Source organism: Drosophila kikkawai, chromosome X (genome assembly GCF_030179895.1).
Source record: "Drosophila kikkawai strain 14028-0561.14 chromosome X, DkikHiC1v2, whole genome shotgun sequence".
Taxonomy (NCBI): Eukaryota; Metazoa; Arthropoda; class Insecta; order Diptera; family Drosophilidae; genus Drosophila; species Drosophila kikkawai.
Window position 1 is genome coordinate 1,429,704 of NC_091733.1, and position 23,720 is coordinate 1,453,423.

Consider the following 23,720-nt stretch of genomic DNA (forward strand, 5'->3'; position numbering starts at 1 on the left):
AATGCCGCAGATTTGTGACCCAAAGGTAATGAACATATGTATGTACATATGTATGTTCATAGATCGGCAATGTACATAAATGTGTATGCAATTGCCGGTCCAGCAATTAGTATGGATATGTGCATATATGTATGTATGTACGTATGCACGTATGATCGGCCAGCTAGAGGAGGGAGATAACTTTATTTATCCCTTTTTTTCCTTGTTTTGTTATTGTGCAGTGGATAAAAAAATGTACATATATTTATTGTGGATGGGATGTGTTTTTCTCTGTTTTAAATGCCGCCGAGTTGTGACCCAAAAGTAATGAACATATGTATGTACATATGTATGTTCATAGATCGGCAATGTACACAAATGCGTATGCAAATAATAGCTATGTAAACACATGCATATACATATATATATACTACTGCACAAGTTGGTAGAGTTTTAAATAAATTGGATGCAGCAATATATCTACATATATATGCAAGTATGTACATACATATATGATGGGAATTTCGGCACCGTACTTATCTTGGCAAAAAGCGCTGGAATATCCGGCTCGAAGGACCAAAAATGAAGCTGTCGGGGGCCGTGGCAGTGCGGTTCCAGAGGATTCCCAGTAAAAGAAAATAGAGTTCGCTATGATGATGAGGATGACAAATGATCCGTCTTCTTTGACATTTATTTTCCGAGTAGTAAAAGAAAAAGCACAATTAACATGGCGACAGGTACATTTGTTCCCAGAGATGCTCCCCTGGCGACATTGCCCCTTGTTCAGCTTGAACAAGGGGTGAGGCAATGTTGTCTGCCAGTAGTGTCCCTTTAATTTGGTTGATTATTAATCAAGGCTATAAATCCGTTATGTATTTGGGTTGGAAAACAAATAGACTCAGCAAGATTTATCAATATTGTTGGAAATGACTAAATTTAAAGATTGTTGAAAGTTGTATCATGTATAAAGTTTTAAAGTAGTCATCTGGCTGGATACCAGGACCGCAGAGGTGATGGCAAGATGCTCTTGGCGGGCTGCAATTTACGGCGAACTGCACAGTTAATAGTGCAACCAATGCAAGCCCTTAAGAAAAGCCAATCGGACCCATCCTTTGGGCTTGATACCACCACATGACATAGAGAAAAGTATAGAGGAAGAAATTTAAAGTTACGTTATGCCGGTTCGGTAAAATTATGAAAGGAAGAGCACAAAGGCAAGATTAATTTAAATTTTAAAATGGATAAATTGGAAATTGAAATTGTTACGAATGAGAGAGAAAGGAAAGAAAGAGATAAAGAAATGAAGATGGAAAATGAAAATGAAGAACGGCACCAAACAGAGTTTATAGAAAAGCTTGATGGTGGCCGATATGTTTTGAGATATCTGTCAGGTAAGCGAACTTTTAAGTATGCCCACGAGCAGTGCGTTGCCTGTTGAGGTAGGTGCAGGTGAATACGAGAGATCGCCGACTGAGGCACCCGTAAGTACAATAGAATCAAAGCAGGAAATCTGAATTGAGATGGTTGCAGGTGGTGCCATACACAGGGACTAAGTTTGAATGATGGTGTGAAGCGTCGCTAAGGTGCGGCAAGAGTCCGGTACTGTGGTATGTGCGTGTGGTAGCCAGACGATTGAACTTGAGCGGAAGAGAGCGTGTACTCTAGTTGATGTATTAAGGAATAGCCTGCTAAGTTAATGTCTGATGGACATCCAAACTGTTGAGTTTGTGCGGAAGAGAGCCTGTACTCTGTGGTTGCGAAAGATTATCTCGATAAACTAACATTTGAAGACGCAAGAAGCGTTGGCCATAATTGATATCCAAACTGTTGGGTTTGTGCGGAAGAGCGCTTGTACTCTATGGTTTCGAAAGGTTATCCCGCCAAACTAACATTTGAAAACACTAGAAGTGTAAGCGAGAGATCGCCGACTGAGGCACTCGTTGGTGGAATCATTTATAAGGCTATGAGGGTCCAGAGAGGCCCTGACGCAAGAGGTGCGTGTGAGCGTTGCAAAGTGTGCAGCAAGAGCCTGTATAAATTGATGAAGAGATGTTGAGTAAGAGTTGTGGTAGGAGAAGAAACAGAAGATACAGATTTGGTACGAAAAGAGAATGAAGATACAGAATGAAGTGGCGAGAAGAAATAAAAGTAAAGCTTATTTGACATGAATAAAACGGATAAAATGAAATGTTAAGTTGAGACCAAAGAGAGAAACAAGAGAGAATAATAAATGAAAATTACTGTTATGTTTAGAGCTATTAGAAGACACGTCACGCGAGGACGCGTGAATTGTCAGGATGGCCGTGTCGGAAAGTTAGTTGCAAATTTAGAATGCTTGTTGCGTTGGCAACAGAATTATTAGGCATGCTCAGGTATTGGTAGCCCTGTAGGTGTCGCTGGTGCGCAGGCGCAATGACAGTTGAGTCGGTAACAGGAAAAGGACAAAAGACTGTCTGTTACTGAGTGAGGTCTGTTCGTCTGTCGCAACAATAGGAGAGAGTGAGAGAGACAGCTTGAGATTGTCTAGGATTGACGTCTGAGTGAAAAGTAAGAAAAGTTGAAGGGGCCACAAGAAAAGTGGCGTGATGACAGATACGATTTGACTGCGCAGGCGAACAGAACTGGCTAGCTCGACTACGGTGGGACTAAAGAACGGTTATCTCCGACATATACATAAATATAGTTGTTTTTATTTCTCGCATTCCATACATACATAAATATATTTGGGCAAGCTTCGCGCTATTCTGCGCCTAGCAAAATTACATATTTCCATACATATTTGAGCAAGCTTCGCGCTATTCTGCGCCTAGCAAAATTACATATTTCCTACATACATACATACATATTGACTTCCCTCGCGCTATTCTGCGCTGACCAATTGCTTAAACTCCAAAGCTTCATACATACGCATATACAGTGCTTTTCTATTTCATCTCCTCTTTGCTCGTTAAGCGTGCACAAACACCTGCACCTATACGTTTCTGAAAAGGCAAAGTGCCGACGAAAAAACATCGTCCACCCACGAGATAAAATAAAAATAATTCCTGGAACTAAATTTTTTAAGGAAACCAAAATTTTTTTAAAATTTTTTTAACAACAAATACCGCCACTCTTTTTAGCTATTTTTTCGCCAGCTAGCTTTTTGGTCAAGCCAAGTTTTTAGCTATTGTCGACGGCCAAACATTGTTATCGATAGGTAGAATAAGTGTTGGAAGGAAATTCTAGTATTTTGTAAGTTATCCGATGTTGTATGGATTTCTTGGCCCATGAAGTAGGGGCCTACTAATATCGCCACTGTGAATGCCGCCTAAATTGTGCCTTTTCATTGTCTTGTGAATTGTAGGAGGGCACACGGCGGTAAGCTTAAGTTAGTTTAAAAATGTATTAGGCTAATTTAATGTATTCACAGAATAAAACCGCACCCTTGAAGTTATCCCTCTCTTCGGACCTACTTGTGTGGGGAGCCGTTTAAGGCAACTCCGCATGAAGCAAGACAACTCCTTTTATTCGCAGTCCTAGGGAGACTGCAAGGGCAACTTGCGCTGGATGGTCTGATGCCCAGCTAGAGAGTTGCCAGGAGCGCATTCCCGTCCCAGTAGCAGAGTCGCAGTCAGCGATATAGTGGAGCGCAGCCAGCGCCGAACACTGGGTACGGACGGTGGCGCAGGAGCGCCAGGCGCACATTCCCGTACCAGTAGAGGAGTCGCAGTCAGCGACATTGAGGAGCGCAGCCAGCGCCGAACACTGGGTACGAACGGAGACGCAGTCAGCGTCAATTGAGGTATCCGCAGCAAGCGGACAGAAGGCGCAAGGAGCGTCAAGCGTCGGTGTGACGCAGGCAGCGGCACAAGGGTCGCCATTTTGAAGCGCGCTGAGGCAGCGCCATATTGAACCTGGGATGCAGCATTCCCCCAGAAGGAGTTCCCGGCTGAACGGAGGGGAAGCCACCCCTACAACAACGCGAGCGGATCAGCAGCCAGCGAGTAGTGGAGCGGGAAACCGGCCGCAAGTGAACATAACCACGGCGGCGGCCATTTCTCGCCCAGCCACTACGGTGACTACAGTAGCGTCCCAACCGAGGAGTACTGCTGTCACAGCTGCGAGTTCAGTGCGGGAGGAAGGCCAGTCACTCACGTCGTACCTTATGGAGAGGATTACGGCGTTGGAGAATGAGCTGAGGCAGGTTAAAGTCCTGAACAGTGAGAGCACCGCCAAACGCGCGCCAATCGCAGTTGGCCCAAGCGCAAATGGCGCCAACAGTGAAGCGTCGGGGCGGCCGCCATCTTGGGGCGGGCCGCCAGTAGCCACATCTAACGGTGAGGCCCCAACTAACAGGGTCGGGCCTGTCCCACATAGCTGTGTCGGTGCGAGCAGTACGGCCTGCACGCAGCCGCCATATTGGAGTGGACCGCCATTGCTAACGACTAGCAATCATCTAGTGGAGCCACTGTGTGCTACGAGTGTTGCGCAGACGGCGCATGGATTCGTGCTACCGGGCGGGAGCATCCACAACGTGGCAACAGCATCGCCATTTGTTGGATCCTACGCCTCGATGACGCCGAATGGAGCCCAAGGAGCGAATGGGCCAAGAAGGCTTCCGGACCTGCCTGTATTTGGAGGGCAGCCCGAGGAGTGGCCTATATTTAACTGTGCATTTGTGGAGCCGACCCAAGCATACAACTGCACAGACCTGGAGAACAACCAGAGGCTGTTGAAGGCGCTGAAGGATGAAGCACGCGAGACAGTGAAGTCGCTACTGATTCACCCTGGGAACGTCAGCGCCGTGATGGAGCAGCTGCGCTTTAGGTTTGGCCGACCGGAGCAGCTTATACGCAGCCAGCTGAACAGCGTGCGAGAGGTGCCGCCGATTTCGGAGCAGCACCTGGCGAGGATCGTCCCCTTCGCAACCCGAGTGAGTAACCTCACGGCCTTCTTGCAGTCAGCGAAGGCGGAGCAGCACCTGGGGAACCCCACCCTCATGGAGGAGCTAGTGGCAAAGCTTCCTACGAGCAAGCGAGTGGATTGGGCCAGGCACGCTGCATCGATCGAGCCCTTTCCCACTGTAGCGCACTTCAGCACGTGGCTACAGGAGTACGCAAACATCGTGTGTACGATTTTGGACGTCGAGGGAAAGGAGCCGAGGCGTCGAGTCCTGCATGCGAGCGTCGACCAGAACGGATGCGAGCAGCGGGATGATCGGCATGGAGGTTGCCCCACCATCGACAAGGTGGAGCATGGTGAAGAGGCATCGGCTCTGCTTCACATGCTTACGGATTGGTCATACAGCTAGAACCTGCAATGGGCACGGCGAGTGCCGAATCAACGGATGCCGCCAGATGCATCACCGTCTGCTACATGGAGCGGACGAGGGGCGAAGATGGCCGGAGCAGCAAAGTGGCTTCAGGCGCCACGACGGTGGGAACCAGCAGTCAGCAGTTTCCAGACGCAGCCCGGAAAGAAGGTCTTCGCCACGAGGTGGTTACAGGGACCACGAGAGGAGCCAGGAGCCGGCGGTTCTCAGAAATAGCCTGGAGAGAAGAGTCCCGCAGCCAGCGGAGGCACCTGTGCAAAGGAACTTAAGCTGCATTGACGCCGAGGGAGGCCGACTATTGTTCCGTATACTGCCAGTAACGCTGTACGGAGCTGGTCGCCAGGTAGATACCTACGCGCTTCTGGATGAAGGATCCTCCGTCACGATGATCGATGACGAGTTGCGGAGGGATCTGGGAGTGCGAGGCGAACATCGACAGCTTAACATTCAATGGTTTGGAGGAAGGGCCAGTAGAGAGCCCACCAACGTGGTGAGTCTAGAGATAAGTGGAGCTGGGAAGCCCACTCGCCACGCGTTGAGGAACGTGTACGCCGTTTCGAGTTTGAGTCTGCCGATGCAGACGTTATGTCGGCGAGATGTCCAGGGCGTGCATAAGGATGCGCGTCTGCCGATGAAGCCCTACAGCAACGCGGTGCCGAAGTTGCTCATCGGACTGGACCATGGACATTTGGGATTGCCACTTAGGACGAGGCGGTTTGCCAGAGAGGGACCGTAGCTTGGATGGGTTGTGTATGGGCCAATCGTGGACAATCGACTACGCCGTCACCGAGGTCCTGCCTTCTAGCCGTGTCAATGGAAGATGCGATGGAAAAGATGGTAGAGGACTACTTCGAGATGGAAAGCTTTGGTGTGAAGCTCGCGCCACAGGTCGCAGCAAGCGATGACGCGCGGGCACAAAGGATCCTCGAAGACACCACGGTGAAAGTGGGGCGTCGCTACCAGACGGGACTACTCTGGAAGGACGACCACGCTGTGCTGCCACGGAGCTACGAGATGGCGCACAGACGGCTGATCAACGTAGAGAAGAAGTTGAAGCGCAACGGGCAGTTGGCGCTGGAATACGATCGTATCATCAAGGATTACGTGTCCAAAGGGTATGCGAGGAAGCTGCAGCCGGATGAGGTCGCCGTGAAGAGCGACAAGCTATGGTATTTGCCACATTTTGGTGTCGAAAACCCGAACAAGCCCGGTAAGTTCCGGCTTGATGCTGCAGCCAAGGTTGGAGGAACCTCTCTAAATTCGGCGCTGGACAAGGGGCCTCAGCACTATAAGCCCTTGCCAGCCGTGCTCTTCCATTTCAGGGAAGGAGCAGTCGGAGTCTGCGGTGACATCAAGGAGATGTTCCACCAAGTGCTGATCCGACCCGAGGATCGATGTTCCCAACGGTTCCTTTGGAGAGATGGCAACGACGATCGAGACCCGGATGTGTACGAGATGAACGTAATGACGTTTGGAGCAGCCTGCTCGCCGAGCACTGCGCATTACGTGAAGACGCTGAATGCCCTGAAGTTTCGGGATTCAGATCCGAGGGCAGTCAAGGCCATCATCGACCACCATTATGTTGATGACTATGTGGACAGTTTCGCTACAGAGAGCGAGGCTATTGCGGTATCTACCCGAGTGAAGGAGATACATGCGGAGGCTGGCTTCGAACTATGCCAGTTTTCATCCAGCTCACCCATCGTGGAAGCGGCGTTGGGACCACCTGGACGAGTCAAGAGCGTCGGATGGGGTGAGGCTGAGCAGAAGATCCTTGGAATGCGCTGGCAGGTAGCAACGGATGACTTCAGATTCAACGTGGAGTATCATCGAGTGCCAGAAAGCGTTCTAAGTGGAGATCGAGTCCCTACAAAGAGGGAGTATTTGAGCCTGCTGATGTCAACATTCGACCCATTGGGATTCCTGTGCTGCCTGATGATTACAGCGAAGCTGTTGCTGCGAGAGATATGGAGGCAGAAGATCCAGTGGGACGAACCACTACCGGAGGAGATAGGCAGAGCCTTTGCTGCCTGGCGCAGGTAGATGGACGCCGTGGGACAGTTCCGATGTCCTCGGCACTATTTTGGGCATGGAGCAGTTCGGACCATCGAGTTGCACGTGTTCGTGGATGCGAGTCAATCTGCATTCGCGGCGGTGGCCTATTGGAGGGTCATGTACGAGGATGGCAAAGTGCTGGCTAGTTTCGTGTGCGCAAAGACGAAGTGCGCGCCGATGAGAACGATGTCAATCCCACGGCTGGAGCTGCAGGCAGCGGTTCTTGGAACCAGAATGATAAACACTATCAAGGAGGAGCACAGTGTGGACATCAGCGAGACGGTATTATGGACGGACTCAAAAACGGTGCTGAGATGGATCGGCAGCACCCACCGCCGGTATAAGCAGTTTGTTGGCAACCGAGTGGCGGAGATTTTGGAGTCGTCGGAGGTTTCCCTGTGGAGATGGGTACCTACAGCTGACAACGCAGCGGATGATGCGACGCGGTCGCAGAACAAGGCGGACCTTAGCCCGGAATCCCGGTGGCTAAGCGGTCCCGCATTTTTGAGGCAGCCAGCGAGCGGCTGGCCAGTGCCTGAGGAGGGAACTGAGCGTGTTCCGGATGCATCTGATGACGAGGAGATGCCGAGTGAGTTTACATTGGTGGGCACAAATGAATTTGTCATTCCGTTCCAGAGATTCTCGAGCTTCAGCCGCCTGGTGAGGACCACAGCCTGGGTCTTGAGGTTTGCGCGTTGGTGCCGCAGACAGAGAAGCGAGCTCGAGGAATACGGACTCACTGCAAAGGAGTGTGAGGCCGCGGAGAACCTGCTGGTCAGGCAGGCCCAATTGGAATCGTTTCCCGATGAGATGAGGTCGGCGAAACGCGGAAAGGAAGTCGCCAGCTCGAGCGAGATTCGAGGTCTGGCGCCGTACATGGATGAACATGGAGTTCTGCGAGTTCATGGCAGAGTTGATGCCGCGCTGTGCATGCCGTACAGTGCGAGGAGGCCTGTGATACTGTCACACAGGCACAGTCTTACTGAGATGATTGTGAGACACTTCCACGCCCAGATGAAGCATCAAAACGTGGATGCGACGATTGCTCAGATCCGGACGAGATTCTGGGTCACGAAGATGGGGCGCATGCTGAAGGAGGTGATCTCGTCGTGCAACGAGTGCAAGTTGCAGCGAACGCGGCCGATGCCGCCGATAATGGCACCCCTTCCAGAGGATCGATTGGAAGCGGGTGGATGGCCATTCAAATATACTGGATTGGACTACTTTGGACCACTGCTGGTGACTGTTGCCCGTCACCGAGAGAAGCGTTGGGTCGCCTTGTTCACGTGTTTGACGACAAGGGCGATTCATCTGGAACTGGCGCATGACCTGTCGACGGATTCCTGCATAATTGCGATCAGGAACTTCGTCTGCCGTAGAGGACCGGTACATAGACTGCGGAGTGACAACGGCAAGAACTTCGTGGGAGCTGACAGGGAGGCCAGACGATTCGGAGACGTGTTCGAGACGGAGAGAATACAGAGTGAGTTATCCAGCAGGAGCATTGAATGGGTCTTTAATTGCCCATCGAACCCGTCCGAGGGTGGAGTATGGGAGCGGATGGTGCAGTGCGTCAAGCGAGTGCTGCGCCATACATTGAAGGAAGTCGCGCCGAGGGATCACGTATTGGAAGTCTACTGATCGAGGCGGAGAATGTGGTCAATTCGCGTCCGCTCACCCACTTGCCGGTGGATGCGGACCAGGAGGCGCCGTTGACGCCAAACGACCTGCTCAAGGGAGCAGCTAACCTGCCGAATACGCCTGGTTTGGAGGCGGAGCTGCCCAAGGAGGGTTCTACGCGAAAGCAGTGGAGGATTGCTCGCATGCTGCGAGACCGTTTCTGGAGGAGGTGGGTCCTGGAGTACCTGCCTACGCTTGTGCGCCGCGAGAAGTGGTGCCGTCCATCCGCCAGGGCGATATGGTCTTCGTCTGCGATCCTGCCTTGCCCAGACGAGAGTGGCGCAAGGGCATCGTGGAGGAGGTCTACAGCGGAGCTGATGGAGTCGTCAGACGCGCCAGTGTGCGCGTGAGCGACAACGGACTATCTCGGACAATGTTGCGGCCTGTCTCGAAACTTGCAGTTTTGGATTTGAGTGAAGCGGTTCTTCACGGGGTCGGGGATGTCGACGGCCAAACATTGTAATCGATAGGTAGAATAAGTGTTGGAAGGAAATTCTAGTATTTTGTAAGTTATCCGATGTTGTATGGATTTCTTGGCCCATGAAGTAGGGGCCTACTAATATCGCCACTGTGAATGCCGCCTAAATTGTGTCTTTTCATTGTCTTGTGAATTGTAGGAGGGCACACTGCGGTAAGCTTAAGTTAGTTTAAAAATGTATTAGGCTAATTTAATGTATTCACAGAATAAAACCGCACCCTTGAAGTTATCCCTCTCTTCGGACCTACTTGTGTGGGGAGCCGTTTAAGGCAACTCCGCATGAAGCAAGACAGCTATTTTCCTCATTTTAGCTATATTTTTGTTGGCGGTGTTAGGTTTTCGTGCGGTTCCTGGAAATATAGGATAGCAATCTCCACTGGCCTCCTTTAGCTATTTTTTAACCATTTTTTATACGCCGCTTGTTTTTGGTCGAGCGGATATTTTAGCTAGGTTTTGGTGGGCGATATTTTTTCGTGCGGTTCTTGTATATCCATCTCCATTGGCCTCCTTTAGCTATTTTTTTAGCTACTTTTTTTAGTCGCCGCTAGTTTTTGGTCGAGCCGATATTTTAGCTAGTTTTGATTTTTTAGCTAGGTTATGGTGGGCGTTTTTTTTTTCGTGCGGTTCCTGCATATCAATCTCCATATGCCTCCTTTAGCTATTTTTTCAGCTATTTTGTGAATTTCTTTCCACGTAGTTCTTTACGATCCTTTTGTGAGTTCCAAAAAAACAAAAGAAAAACCCATATAATTCCCGAAAGTTATTAGCCTATTCCGCCAAATTTATAACCGTTTTCCAGCTAGTTTTGGCGGGTGATTTGTAATTTTGAGTAAGTGGCTAAGAATTTGCAACAATTTCCGAGGCTAGTTTGTAGCTAGATCTAGCTTCTTTTTTCGCTATATTCTATTATCCGCACGCGTTTCGTAGATCCATCACTGACAGCTCAGTTCCCTCGTTTTGCTAGCGAGTGATCATAGCTAGATTTGGCTATTTTATTTTCCTGTCGTTTTTTTTTTCTGCGAGCTCCTGCCTTTCCGCAGGGTTTTCCACAGCGATTAAGGATTTTTCGTTCCTTTTCCTGGCACTCGCTTTTTTTTTTGCTGGGGGCAGGCCTTCTCTTTTCATAGGGCATAGCTGAGTATGCCCGTAGAGGGAGATAAAAATGGAATCTCCTCCCCAGCTAAGTCGAACCCATCCTCTCCGCGGCCCATTCGAGCCCAGTCAGCACCCAGGTCCTCTACTCCGAGGATCAGAAGTTCGGCTTCCCCTTCCAAAGGGGCAGATCGTCGATCGACAAGTCCGTCAAACGCTCCACGAATAGTCATCTCTCGGCCGGTGGCAAAAGCCTCTAGCGACTCTTCGCTTGCCATAAAGTCAGAGTCACCCTCTCTTTCAAAACCGGAATTCCTGAGGGTCACACGCTCTAGCAGCCACAAAATGGCATCCGCTGAATAACCAACGGCCGAACAGCCAACGGTCGAACCGCCAACGGCCGTAACCGTGTCGTTGCGCAAATTTATAGCCGCCAGCGATCGTGTGAGCATTTTTGAAGCAAAGATCAATACTCCGGGTCAAGCTTCCCTGTCCCTGCATCTGCTACAAGTCCGCCTACAACAAGTGCGAGCCTTATGGGACAAGGTAGAGACGGCGTACGACATCTGCTCCGATCTGATTGCCCAAGAAAGATGCCTCGAAAGGTTGCCCGTGCTGCAGAACAAATATGACTATTGCTATTCGGTGTATGAGTCATGTTCAGCAGAGATTAGTGCGACAATTGACAGTGCCACGCCTCAAGCCGTGCAACCACCATCCCAGCCAATAATTTCCTCCGGTTGCCGCTTACCTCCCTGCGATACAGAAGTCTTCGACGGGGACTACCTTCGATGGCCCACTTTCCGGGACCTATTCACGGCAGTATATGTCAACAACCCCAGGCTGACACCGGTCGAGAAGCTCTTCCATCTTCTCACGAAGACGAGCGCCGAGGCGAAAGCCATCGTCTCCAAATCCCCGCTCACAAATGACGGGTTCGCCTCTGCGTGGGAAGCGCTTCAAGACCGTTTCCAAAACAAACGACTTCTAGTCAACAGCCAACTCAAGCTTCTGTTCAACTTGAGTTCCATCTCCCAAGAATCTGGTCATGCGCTAAAAGAGTTGCAGTCCACGATTCAGGGGTGTTTGACAGCGCTAGCACATTCCCAAATATCCACAGACAACTGGGATTGTCTGCTGGTGTTCCTGTGCGCAAGCAAGCTGCCGAAAGTTACCCTTTCTCTATGGGAACAGTCCCTGACGTCGAAATCCGACATTCCGGCTTTGGAAGAGATGAACACCTTCCTAAGCGAAAGATATCGCACACTAGAGGCTATAGAGGATATGAAGCCGACGCAAGCAGTCCCTAAGAAGTTCCAAATCTTTGAGACAAAAGTCAGCACCAAACAGAGAGGGTGCGACTTATGCTCCAGGGAGAACCATCCAATAAGGATGTGACCGCGCTTTCTCCAAATGTCGGCCGACGCGCGTTCCGGCTATATCCAAAAGAAGCAACTCTGTCTAAACTGTTTCGCGCGAGGCCATCAGCTTCGTGACTGCACGAGCACTCACAGTTGTTTCACGTGTAGAGGAAGGCATCATACGCTGCTTCACCGCACTGCGAGTTCCGAAAATATGAGTTCCTCCAGCTCCTCGCATCCTACACAATCTTCGAGTTCCTCCAGCTCCTCGCATCCTACACAATCTTCGAGACCCTCCAGCCCTAATGCATCCACAAGCACTTTAACAGTGCAAAACTATTTCGCCTCTGGCACTACAGCCGTTCTTCTGGGCACGGCGATGATTGACTTGTGCCATTTGGGCAAGACCTACCGAGCACGAGCTTTAATCGACTCGGGATCCGAGGCGACGTTCAATTCCGAACGGCTTTTCAACCGTATGAAGTTGCCATTCCGCAACATCCAGGCCGAAGTCTCTGGTCTAAACCAGTCGGTTTCCGCGAAGTCGACTAGGCTATGCCATTTCCAAATTCGTTCTCCTACGAAGTCGGGTCTCCAATTAGACACCGAAGCTTATGTCCTTCCGGAATTAGCGGGCAAATTGCCCTCCCATCCAATCTCTCGGAATTCCTTGAGAGACCTGCCCGCTCTCCAGTGGGCAGACCCGACGTTCTATGAGAGTTCGCAACTGGACGTCCTAATCGGTGCCGACATTTTACCGTCGGTAATGTTGAATGGCACCCGAAGAAGTATTTGCGGCTCTCTTCTAGGCCAAGAGACTATTTTCGGATGGGTGCTTACGGGGCCGATCTCCCATGTAAAGGCGAACAGAGTCGAATCTTTTACAACGCAGGTTCATCCAATAGGCGATGATTCCTCTCGCCGATGCTCTAACGTCCCTTTCCGTTGCTTTCCACCGCTGAGCCCGAGTTCAAGGGCGAAGCCTAGCCGATCTTACGTCGATGGCAACACCTCAAGACTAAAGCGCAGCAGTTTAGTGCACGGTGGAACTCCACGAATGCAATCAATGGCAATGTCCGTCAAGGAACGTCCAAATTGGAGATCGAAGGAATGCACTATGGTTTTTTTCGCGTTTTTTTGGCATTAACTCTAATTTTAAACCTATTGATCTGAAATTTGGTTTGTATACATTTTTTAAGCTTTTATGATGACCTACCAAGTTTCAAATGATTTGGGGCACTATTTCATATAGCTGCCATAAGGCGACATCCGCCCTGAGACGGCGTCCGATTGGAGGACTGAACAGACTGTGGCGCGCGTGAATCTTCAATGATCTCATTGAGGTTTGCTGCGCACCGCTCGTAAACGGTATAACAGTAGTCATACTTGGATTGCATGACTGTTATTGAGTCCTTGCAGTTTACACTGGCCAGTACTTCGGAGCACGTCTCGTACTCCCTTTCCACCTTGTCCCAGAGGGCCCTGATCTGCTCGAGTCGAACCCTACTCGTGTGGATGGACGGACCTTGGTCAGTCGGGGTGTTGAATCTGGCTTCGAACTGACCCATCCTATCGGTTATGGTCATGAATTTCACCAAGGCCTTGTCTCCCTCAGCTTGAGCCCTTCTTTCAGTTGCTCTAGTGACCTGGGAAGACACGACTGATTTCGCGGCCTTTGTGGATGGTGCAGGCGGTGGAACTTCGAGCGACGTGCTCGTAGATTTACGTGGAGTGGTGGTTGCTAATGGGCTTTTGCTTCGAGAGGGATTTTCGCTTTCGGAAGGCACAGAGGATTCACTCGTTGCCCTGCCTCTGGAAGACGCCTCCGCTGTAGAAACGGTCAGAAGGGGTTTTGGTTCCTCACTGTCGCCGTTTTCCATGTTAAACTCTTGTTGGGGCCGCTGGATAAGCGCAGGAAAACAGAGTTAATCGAAAAAAATTATATTTATCGATTTGGAATAGGTGCAGGGACGCTGGATAAGCGTAAATAAACAAATAATACTCGAAAAGGATGTTATCGATTTTAAATCAATACAGGGACGCTGGATAAAGCGTTCACAATTTATGGTTATCGATTTGAGGGATACGGGGACGCTGGATAAGCGCAGGAAAACAGAGTTAATCGAAAAAAATTATATTTATCGATTTGGAATAGGTGCAGGGACGCTGGATAAGCGTAAATAAACAAATAATACTCGAAAAGGATGTTATCGATTTTAAATCAATACAGGGACGCTGGATAAAGCGTTCACAATTTATGGTTATCGATTTGAGGGATACGGGGACGCTGGATAAGTGCAGGAAAACAGAGTTAATCGAAAAAATTATATTTATCGATTTGGAATAAGTGCAGGGACGCTGGATAAGCGTAAATAAATTGTGGTTATCGATTTGAGGGATACGGGGACGCTGTATGGCGCGTTGACACGGATGTACTCGATTTGTAAGATATGGGGGCGCTGGATAACGCACTGGCACGGATGTACTCGGTTTAAAAGATATGGGGGCGCTGGATAACGCGTAGAACAAATTAATCGAAAAAATGCTATCGATTGCCAATTAATACGGGAACGCTGGATGACGCGTTGACAAGGATGTACTCGATTCAACTTAATATGGGGGCGCTGGATAACGCGAAAAACAAAATTAATCGAAAAAGAATGCTATCGCTTTCAAAGGAATTACAAAATAAAAACAATAGTCGAAAAAGGTTTTTATCGATTTGGGTACGAAGAGGGGAAAAATAATTGTGTAGAATTAATTATTCGAAATTCGTACACAATTTTTTTTTTTTTTTTTTTTTTTTTTGTTTTGTTTTTTTTTGCCTTCCTAACGCTACAAGTTTAAAACTTATAAATTAGAGCGCTAGTTAGTGCTGGAAAAACATCGATGTTTGCTTACATCGATGTTTGTGAGTACTTTCATAAAAAACATCGATTAATAATCGATGTTTTTAAAAAGAGGAAATCTATTTTGTTCTGCCTAATTTTATTTGATATTATTTAGGAAATGGTGTTGGCTGCTCATCGCTGGAGTGTTTGGATAAATAAATACTAATAAAGCTTAAACTCCAAAGCAATTGCTGCCTGCTCGGCATTCCGGCTTGAAAAAAAAAACCAGTTTTTTGATCTAGTATGCCAATTTTGCCTTCTTGCTCGGTTTTCAAGTGACAGTTAAAACTAATCGATGTTTAACGAGTAAACATCGATTTTGGACGATTTTTTAGAAACATCGATTGTATCGAATAAACATCGATGTTTGTTCCAGCACTAGCGCTAGTCACAAAAGGTTACAGTACATTCTGTCATAAAGCTTAAACCTAAACAAAATTTGTGCATATGATATTCTTAATCTAACAATTTAAAGTTTATTATTATTATTATTATTTAGTATATTTTGTAGTTCATTTAATTTAATCCTAATCCTATTCCTAAGTCGCTGTAATTTAATTTAATTTATGAGACTTATTTAAACTGTGAGAGTACCTTTTCCTTGAATTGCGTAGCATTGCTAATATTTTTAATGTTGTTGGGTAGCTGATTCCATAATCTAATAGCATTAATAAAAAATTGTCTTTCGGATGTCAGGGATCTGGGCCTTATACAAATTAGATTGTTTAGTCTTCTAGACGCAGTAAATGTAAATTTTTCAAATAGGTATGCTGGTTCTTTCTTATATATTAATTTGTGAAGAAATGTCAATATTCTTATCTTTATCCATCCGCTAAGTTCTACGTCAAAAATTTTATAGGCATAACCCGACACATGTTCCATTCGTGCCAAATTAAATATATATCTTGCGATGCTATTATATACTATTTTTATTTTATTTTGGCTAATCGAGTCACAATTTTAAAAACTTCCAAACCATAAAATAAACACGGGACTAAACATGTTTTTGCTACTAACATACGAACATTTATAGGCAGGCAACCCTTAGTCACAGACAATGCTCTCAGCATTCCAAATACTTTTCCTATTGCCTTTGCAATGTGATCGTTCCATGTAAGAGTCCTGTTGAATGTAAATCCAAGATTTACGGCCTTTTCGACATACTCTAATGGACTGTTATTAATGTGAAGAGGTTCGATATTGTCTAGCTTTATTTTTTTCCTGCTTATTACGAGGCACTTAGATTTATTTGGGTTAATGCCTAGTCCATTTTTGATTGCCCATTCATTTACTCGAGCTAGTTCACGGATACATACATCAATACATTCACTTATTCTATTTAAAGGACGACTCACATACATTTGGACATCATCGGCATACAGATGCACATTACATTCTGACAACACAGATGGTAGGTCATTAGCATACAGTGTAAACAACAGTGGACCAAGTACTGAACCTTGGGGGACACCACGAGTGACATTTCCAAATTCCGACGATACATTAGATAGAACAACTGATTGACGACGATTATTTAAGTACGAAGACACAAGCTTAACAGAAGTTTTTGAAAAATGGAACATATTACGTAACTTTGAACATAGAATATTATGGTTTACAGTGTCAAAAGCCTTGCTATAGTCCAGTAAAACTAAAAATGTGACATTGTTATCGTCCATTTGTTTCCTTATGTCGTCAGTAATCTTTAATATAGCTGTAGTACAGCTTCGACCTTTCCTAAATCCAGACTGATTATTATTTAGCATTTCATTGTCAGTGAGAAATTTATTTATTTGTTTTGCCATTATATTTTCTAATATTTTAGAAAGGTACGGCAGGATCGATATAGGTCTGTAGTCAGTATTTGATTTTGGAATCGGAATAATCTTTGCCATTTTCCAGCAGTCAGGAAAAGTCGAGGTTGTTAATGCTTTATTTAATATATAAGTTAAATAAGGCAGAATCCTAGGTAACAAAATTTTGATAAATTTCGGATTAATGTCGTCAAGTCCAGTCGCATCACTCTTAATGTCAAGTATAGTCTGTAGAATATCATATTGATTAACAGTCACAAACCTATTATCACAGACGATTTCAGGTGCAAGTTGTAAGTATTGATTGTCAAGAACTTCAGGTACTGAGCATTTTATAAATTGTTTATTTAGTTCATTCACATCTATGTCCTGTTCCACCCTCCCTTTGGATTTTCCTATTCCCAAACTTTTTATTGTTTTCCATGTTTCTTGAGTAGAAGATGTTCTTTCAAATTTACGTGAAAAGTAGCTGCTTTTAGCAATGTCAATGAGCTTAGTTACAGATTGTCTCAACAAACTAAATTTCCTATATTCATGTGATGTCCTATACCTCTTCCACTTTTTGAAAGCTTTGTCGCGTTCATTGATCGCATTCCGAATGCCATTATGAAACCATGGTTTCTCCGTTGCACGAATTATTTTTCTACGAACCGGAACGCAGCTGTTATACAAGTTAAGTATATTATCCTGAAAGTACTTTACTTGATCGTCAACTTCTGCGAGTAAATATAGGCCATCCCAATTACAGCAGTTAAAGGTTTCATTTAAATGTTCATAATTTATATTTCTAAAGTCCCTAAAGACTATGGTATTGTCATGATATAGAAGGTCAATTGCGTATGTTAAAAAGATGAGGTCATGTTTCGAAAAAGACGGGACGATTAGCTGGTCATATAAAGCTACTTTGTCAGTATTAGTCACAAAGAACACATCTAGTAAGGAGCTGCAAGTGTTGCAAAAATGCGTAGGGGAAGTAGTGTTTACTACATTTAACCCTAGCGACTCCAAATTATTTGTAAGATGTGATTATCTTATTAAATCACTATTAAAGTCACCTGCAAGAATAACATCTGCATATTTTGTTGACAAATCAGCTAGGATACTTGTAATGTTATCATAGTTGGTCCGACAATTAGGCCGATAGGCGCACCCAATCAGCATTTTTGCAGTCTGTTGTAACTTATATTTAATTTCTACAAATAAATATTCCACAGAACTACAAGCAGGATGTTTACATACAAATTTTGACTTCAATTTTTTGTTCACATACATTGCAACCCCTCCACCATGACTTTCACGATCAGAACGATACAAGTTAAAGCCATCACATTCAACTAAGACATCACAAATATTCGGGACAAACCATGTTTCAGATATACATATAACATCTATTTCTGAGTCGATAAAGAGATACCTAAATTCTTCAATTTTTTTAGTCAGGCTTTGAGCATTTATATGACAGATTTTTAGACCAGATCTCTGCTTTCCAAGAATGCGCAGTAACGCGCGGTTATTTTGACTATTTTGATTTATGTTGTCTTCCATGTTATATTAATAAATTTTAAAATTATTAGCATTTTATCAAGAATTATTCTAAATTTAAAGACTCCCACAATAAATATAAGCTTCCTATTACAGCGACTGTTTTTAAATATTACTAAACTTTTTAAATAAAAAATGCATTTTAAACTACGTTTAGGCGCGAAAAGAACTATTTTGTAAAGCTCCAACACTTGAAACTTCTAAAGTAATACTGTCTTCCCACACAGCGCATTTGTGAGGAACGTTTGGGATTTTTCACAAATGTGAAACTCGTGTTCCCACACAACATTAAAGAGCATTTAGCATCCGAACAGCTGATCGATCAGCTGTGGCTCATTAAAACGTAAACAAAGGCTGTCGAATTGGCAGTTGCAAATTTGAAATGGAGCATTTACCAACTATTTTGGCTGTTGTACAACAGCAAAAGGGACAGATTGCGTCAGAATTTATCCGCAATAAATTTAAATGAATTAAATGACAAGGAATTTTAGTTTTTCTAATGATTTTTCTCTAACAAAGAGCAAATTCCCCGAAGAGTGTCTATAGGTGGTATAGGCATCCAAAAACTTTAAAATAAGGTAGAGGTAGGCGGTTTATATTAAATAGTAACAATTGGGGACATATTGGGGTAAGAATATACAGAAAAAACGCCAACATCTATTTTAGGCATGCTTGTAGCTTTGGCGCCACGTTTTAAATTCCATATCTCATTTGTTTCTCGCCAAGTGTGTATACACTTTCGTAGTGTTGGTCAAATTAAGAAGAAGAATCAGAGTTGCACCGAAGAACTATCGCCTAACTATCGCCAAACAAACCGTGGTTAGATTTTAATGCTGAACTAACGCCGGGCCATTTGGGAAAATTCGGAACGGCAAAACCTTATGGAGCATTTGTTCAACGGATGCTAAATGCGCTTTAATGCTGTGTGGGAAGACCCTATAAGGGACTCATTACCGAGCCCCATCTCCAACTCCAGATGATCCAGATCGCCAAAGCTCTGCAAGCACCTAGCCTCTGCACCTACTCGTTCCTTCACGAATATCTCCCCTTGCCGAGTGAAAACAGCTGATAAGCGCTTTATCCGTTTGAGATGCATTGCTCGTTTGAATATTTCATATTTCGGTTTCGTCAGCTGCTCGTTTATGTAGATAAACGCTGGCGAGTCTAGGCCTATAAGCTTTAAGCTTAGGTGCGTTTTATTATTTCGCCGGAATGCAGCCACTGCACGTAAGAGCATCGCTTTATCGCTCACGTGGTCCAACTTTATAATTATGATCGGATCAACTATAGAATGTGCGGGTTGTTTTGGTCGCACGCGAAAAATATTTCGTATTTTGGGCGGAGGAGTTAGCTCAAGTGAGAAGCAGAGTGCGTGGAAAAGTGCCCTCAGGTTCTCCCCATCCGTTTGTGGGACTCCATGCCAGCGCAAGTCGCATGCGATTTCTGCCTCTGCCTGCGCATTGCAAGTTGCCACTAGCCTGGCCTCGAGCGCCTCGACGCGTTTATCGCTTTGGGTATCCGCTAGCTTCTTCTCCAGCTCCGAGACCCGCTGCTTCAACGCGCCCATCTCTCTCACCTCGTTCTCCAGTTTGGCCACCAGCTGGTATAGCTGGTCGTATTTCTCGGTCATCGGTTGAAGTTTCTTCTCCAGGAAGCCAGTCAAACACTCCTTTAGGTCAGCGAATTTCAGATCGAATTTTTGCAGCAACTGGGCATCTGAGGGCCGGGATCCGTCCTGGTCGAGCTGAGTCTCCTTCCTGGATCGCTTTGCCATCGAACTCATTGTGTTGTTGTTTTGAGTGTTTTGTGCGCGCGCTTTGTGTTTTATGTTTTTGTGTATGTGTTTATGTGTAGGCGAGTGCACAAGCGGTTTGCTTCGGTTCGATGTAAATGTTCTATGTTCGATTCGTACGACAATAACAAAATGCACAGCGTTTAACAAGCTTTTTAGTTGTTAAAAAACAATGTAAATAGTGCAAATTATTGTTTACTTCGATATAATCGCTGCAGAACTATGTTTGTTTTGCAGGAAAAAATCAAAGTTATGAGATTTTGACGATTATTTCGATTTATAAAATGGATTTATTGCGGAGTAAAAGTAAACACGTCCGTGTTCCAAGATTATGATTTCTTTGAAACCCAAAAAAAAACCCAAGAAAATATGAAAAAAAAAGCACCCAAGTGTGAACGGCTCGTTAACAGACTAAACCGCGTATGGTAATAGTGTCGCAACCTTGGCGGCCAGTACCTACATACATATGTATTTACACAGAATAAACAAATCAAAACTATTACAAAAAAAACGCTAATTTGTTTTGAATTATGTTTGTTTCACTTCGTTTGTGTTCGGGTGCAGCGACGCTGTTAGCTGCTGATGCTCAATTGCCGGTCCAGCAATTTGTATGGATATGTGCATATGTATGCACGTATGATCGGCCAGCTGGAGGAGGGGGTTAACTTTATTTATCTTTTTTTTGTTGTTGTGCAGTGGATGGAAAATACATATGTACATATATTTATTGTGGATAGGATGTGTTTTTCTCCCCTTTAAATGCCGCAGATTTGTGACCCAAAGGTAATGAACATATGTATGTACATATGTAAATTAATAAAAATGTTAATTCTCAACTGTGTGTTGCCGGCGGCAATAGAGATCCCTCAGACGGTCCCTCGCAGTTGCAGATATAGATCGAGGAGCGGGTGATGATATTCGCCGCTATGTTGTAGGCCGGTTGGCCTAGGTTTCTCCAAGGTAGGTTACAGCAGATGATCCACTGGGCGCAGGGGGCGTGTCCGCTGCGATAGTCACTAGCCGGTTGGCTGACGAATCTCCCAAACAAGTTATGAAGATTACGTTGGAAGGGGGACTACCCTTCTTTAACTACTGGCCTAGAGACTCAGAAAGTTTTCAAATGATAAATCTTTAACGACGGTAGTCGGAGTATGATAAATTGAGCAGCAGCTCTTTATTGTATGAATATAAAATCAGAACTGAACTTAAGAGCTAACAATAAGTGGACTCATAGCGGCCTCTGCAATGGCAGAGCTTGCCGGCTATGCACGAGCTTCCGGCCAGACGCTGTGTCAGCAGTTTGGCCGGAGCTTCATAATGACGTTGACTGTGGTCAACGACTCTGGTCCGGCTGACCATAGTTAACTACTCCCCCTCTAAGTTAAGGCCGCCCTCGGCCGTCTTTAATTCGGCGATGACCTGCCTAATCTGACCTGCGGATTTCCTTGCCTTAATGAAATGCCTACAAGCGAGCCCGATGCAGATGAGTGCGCAGCATATTGCTCCTGCAATAGTTGTTGCGAGACGTGTTTGGTTGTTGTCGATCTCTTCTCTGAACTCCTTGATGAACTCCAAGTTTCGTTCACTCAAGCGGTGAAGATACGGGAGACTGAGGACATCCTGGGTGGCGGTGATGTTCAATAGGGGAAGACTTGCTGTCCCCGGAGCTCTCTTCTGGGTGTTATCGTGGTTGATGAAGAGCGTGTCATTTATCGTGGCTTGTTTCTCAAAGGTGATGAGGTGTGTACCGTGAGTCCATGTTTCTGTGCCGTTGTCCACTCGCACTTTGGCAGACCTGTCATTGATGATTACAATCCCTTCGTCCACATAGGTTATAGGGTGCAGGTCACTCTCTTGTATTCGGCAGTGTGCCACCCCACCAGCGTGCAGTTCTCTGGCGCACGTACTCTCTGAAGCAAGGCGGCAGAATGCGGCTCCCGGTGATACGGAGCAGTTTTTAATGGCGTGGATTCCTCCACTGCATTCGGCTATGACGTTGTCTATTATCTGCAGCATTGTCCCACCATGGGCAACTGGAAAAACTGTGATCTTTTTGCAGGATAGTTTAACTTTGGGGAATTTAATGATGAAATGTAAAACGTTAACGGACTGTAGAATTTTTACAGACGAGACGGACAAAAGATCCCCTATGGGTGTGTCGGTGGGTTCCTCAAGCCAAACTGATTTTAAGTCTTCGTGATCTAAAATGTTCGGACTAACAATATTAATTTTGGCTAGGGTTATTGCAAGCATTAAATTTTGTAATTCCGTCATCAACATGCGGTTTCTAGCAAGCAGTGTCTCATATAAATGTCCAGTGTCTACTTGTGAATTTTTAGCTGATCTCAATATTGAATTGACGGTGTGGGTAAGTTGGTTAATTTGGTTTTGGACTTTAGTGTTTATTTCAATCTGTCTATTGTTTGACTCGGCTAACTTCATTTCAGAAAATCTGATTTTCTCTAGGTCACCGGCATCCGGTGTACCTGCTACGACCTTCAGCATTGATCCTAAGAAATCCAAGCTCCTAGCTACTCTGTGATGAACGCCCAAAGATTCTAATAAATCCTGGAGGTGGGCGGTGTCCACGCTCAGAAGCTTCTTCATATGGGATAGCGGAAACATGTCGATCATGTTGTTTGTCTCCTCTATCACGCGCCCATACTCTGAGAGGTTTGCTGTATGTGTGACATAAGCGAACTCCTCCCATACTAGGATTTCGCCATCCACGATGGGGATGTACCTGGCCTGTGAGTAATCAGTAATGTGGGCCGACGCCAAGGACAGGAGTATGCAAAGTGTTGGTCCGATCCTGTGAATTTAAACTTTAGCTATTTTATGCTTAAAGAGGTTTTTCCCACCACCAATAAAATGAACTTAAAACAAACTATGCCAATGGCTACAAATATAATAGTAAAAAAAGGGTGTGCGCCAAGTGGCTTGAAAGTACTATAAACTAATGAATAAAAAACATAAAGGACATTGTTGGTAGCATCATTTAAGATTGTCCTTGTGGACCACCCTCCCCTTAATGAGGACCGTGGTCCCCAGGTCCGCTTCTACGGCTCTCTCCTCACACAAGGGTGTGAGTTTATTTCCTAGCCTTCTGTTGGACTTTACCAATACCTTTTCGCCGACTTCGAATGTTCTGCATTGTCTGGAGGCATTTTCCCTGGTTCGGAGCGTGTTTTGCGCCTTAATGATCTTATTCCGAACTTCCGTCTGTGGGTCATCTGGGTGCTCTTGCACGATGTCGACCGGTCGTTTGTCAACGACAGAGTGAATTGACTTATTGTATTTGGTGGTTGCCAATAGAATAATCTCCACAGTATCAGTTATCCCCTTGTCGATTTTTAAGCATCGAGCGAGCTCCAAGAGGGTGCTATGAAAGCGCTCCACTTGCCCGTTTGAGGCGCTATGGAGTGGCGGTGCATTTGCAATGCTGACGCCAAAATGGTTGTCGAGCATGGTTGAGATAGTATGTGAATTTAACGAAGGTTCGTTATCGCAATAGACTACCCTAGCCTTAGGGAAAAAGTTCATGATCTGTAGTATGGCTGGTTTAAGATCTTCGATTGTCCTGGAGTGTACATGTTGCACAACTGCGAACTTCGAAAACTTGTCAATGCAAGTGAGAAAGTATTTTTTGTCTGTGGAAAAAATATCGATATGGAGCAATTCTCCCACATGAGAGGGGATCGGAGTCTCGCCTAGCTCATGTTTCT

General features: G+C 45.8%; 1 protein-coding gene across 2 annotated transcripts in view; it reads right to left on the reverse strand.

Annotated features, from left to right (window-relative positions):
* kl-3 (dynein heavy chain 8, axonemal kl-3) overlaps window positions 1–23,720 on the reverse strand; it is a 654,155-nt gene that overhangs the window by 522,555 nt on the left and 107,880 nt on the right. The gene's annotated exons all lie outside the window — the stretch shown is intronic.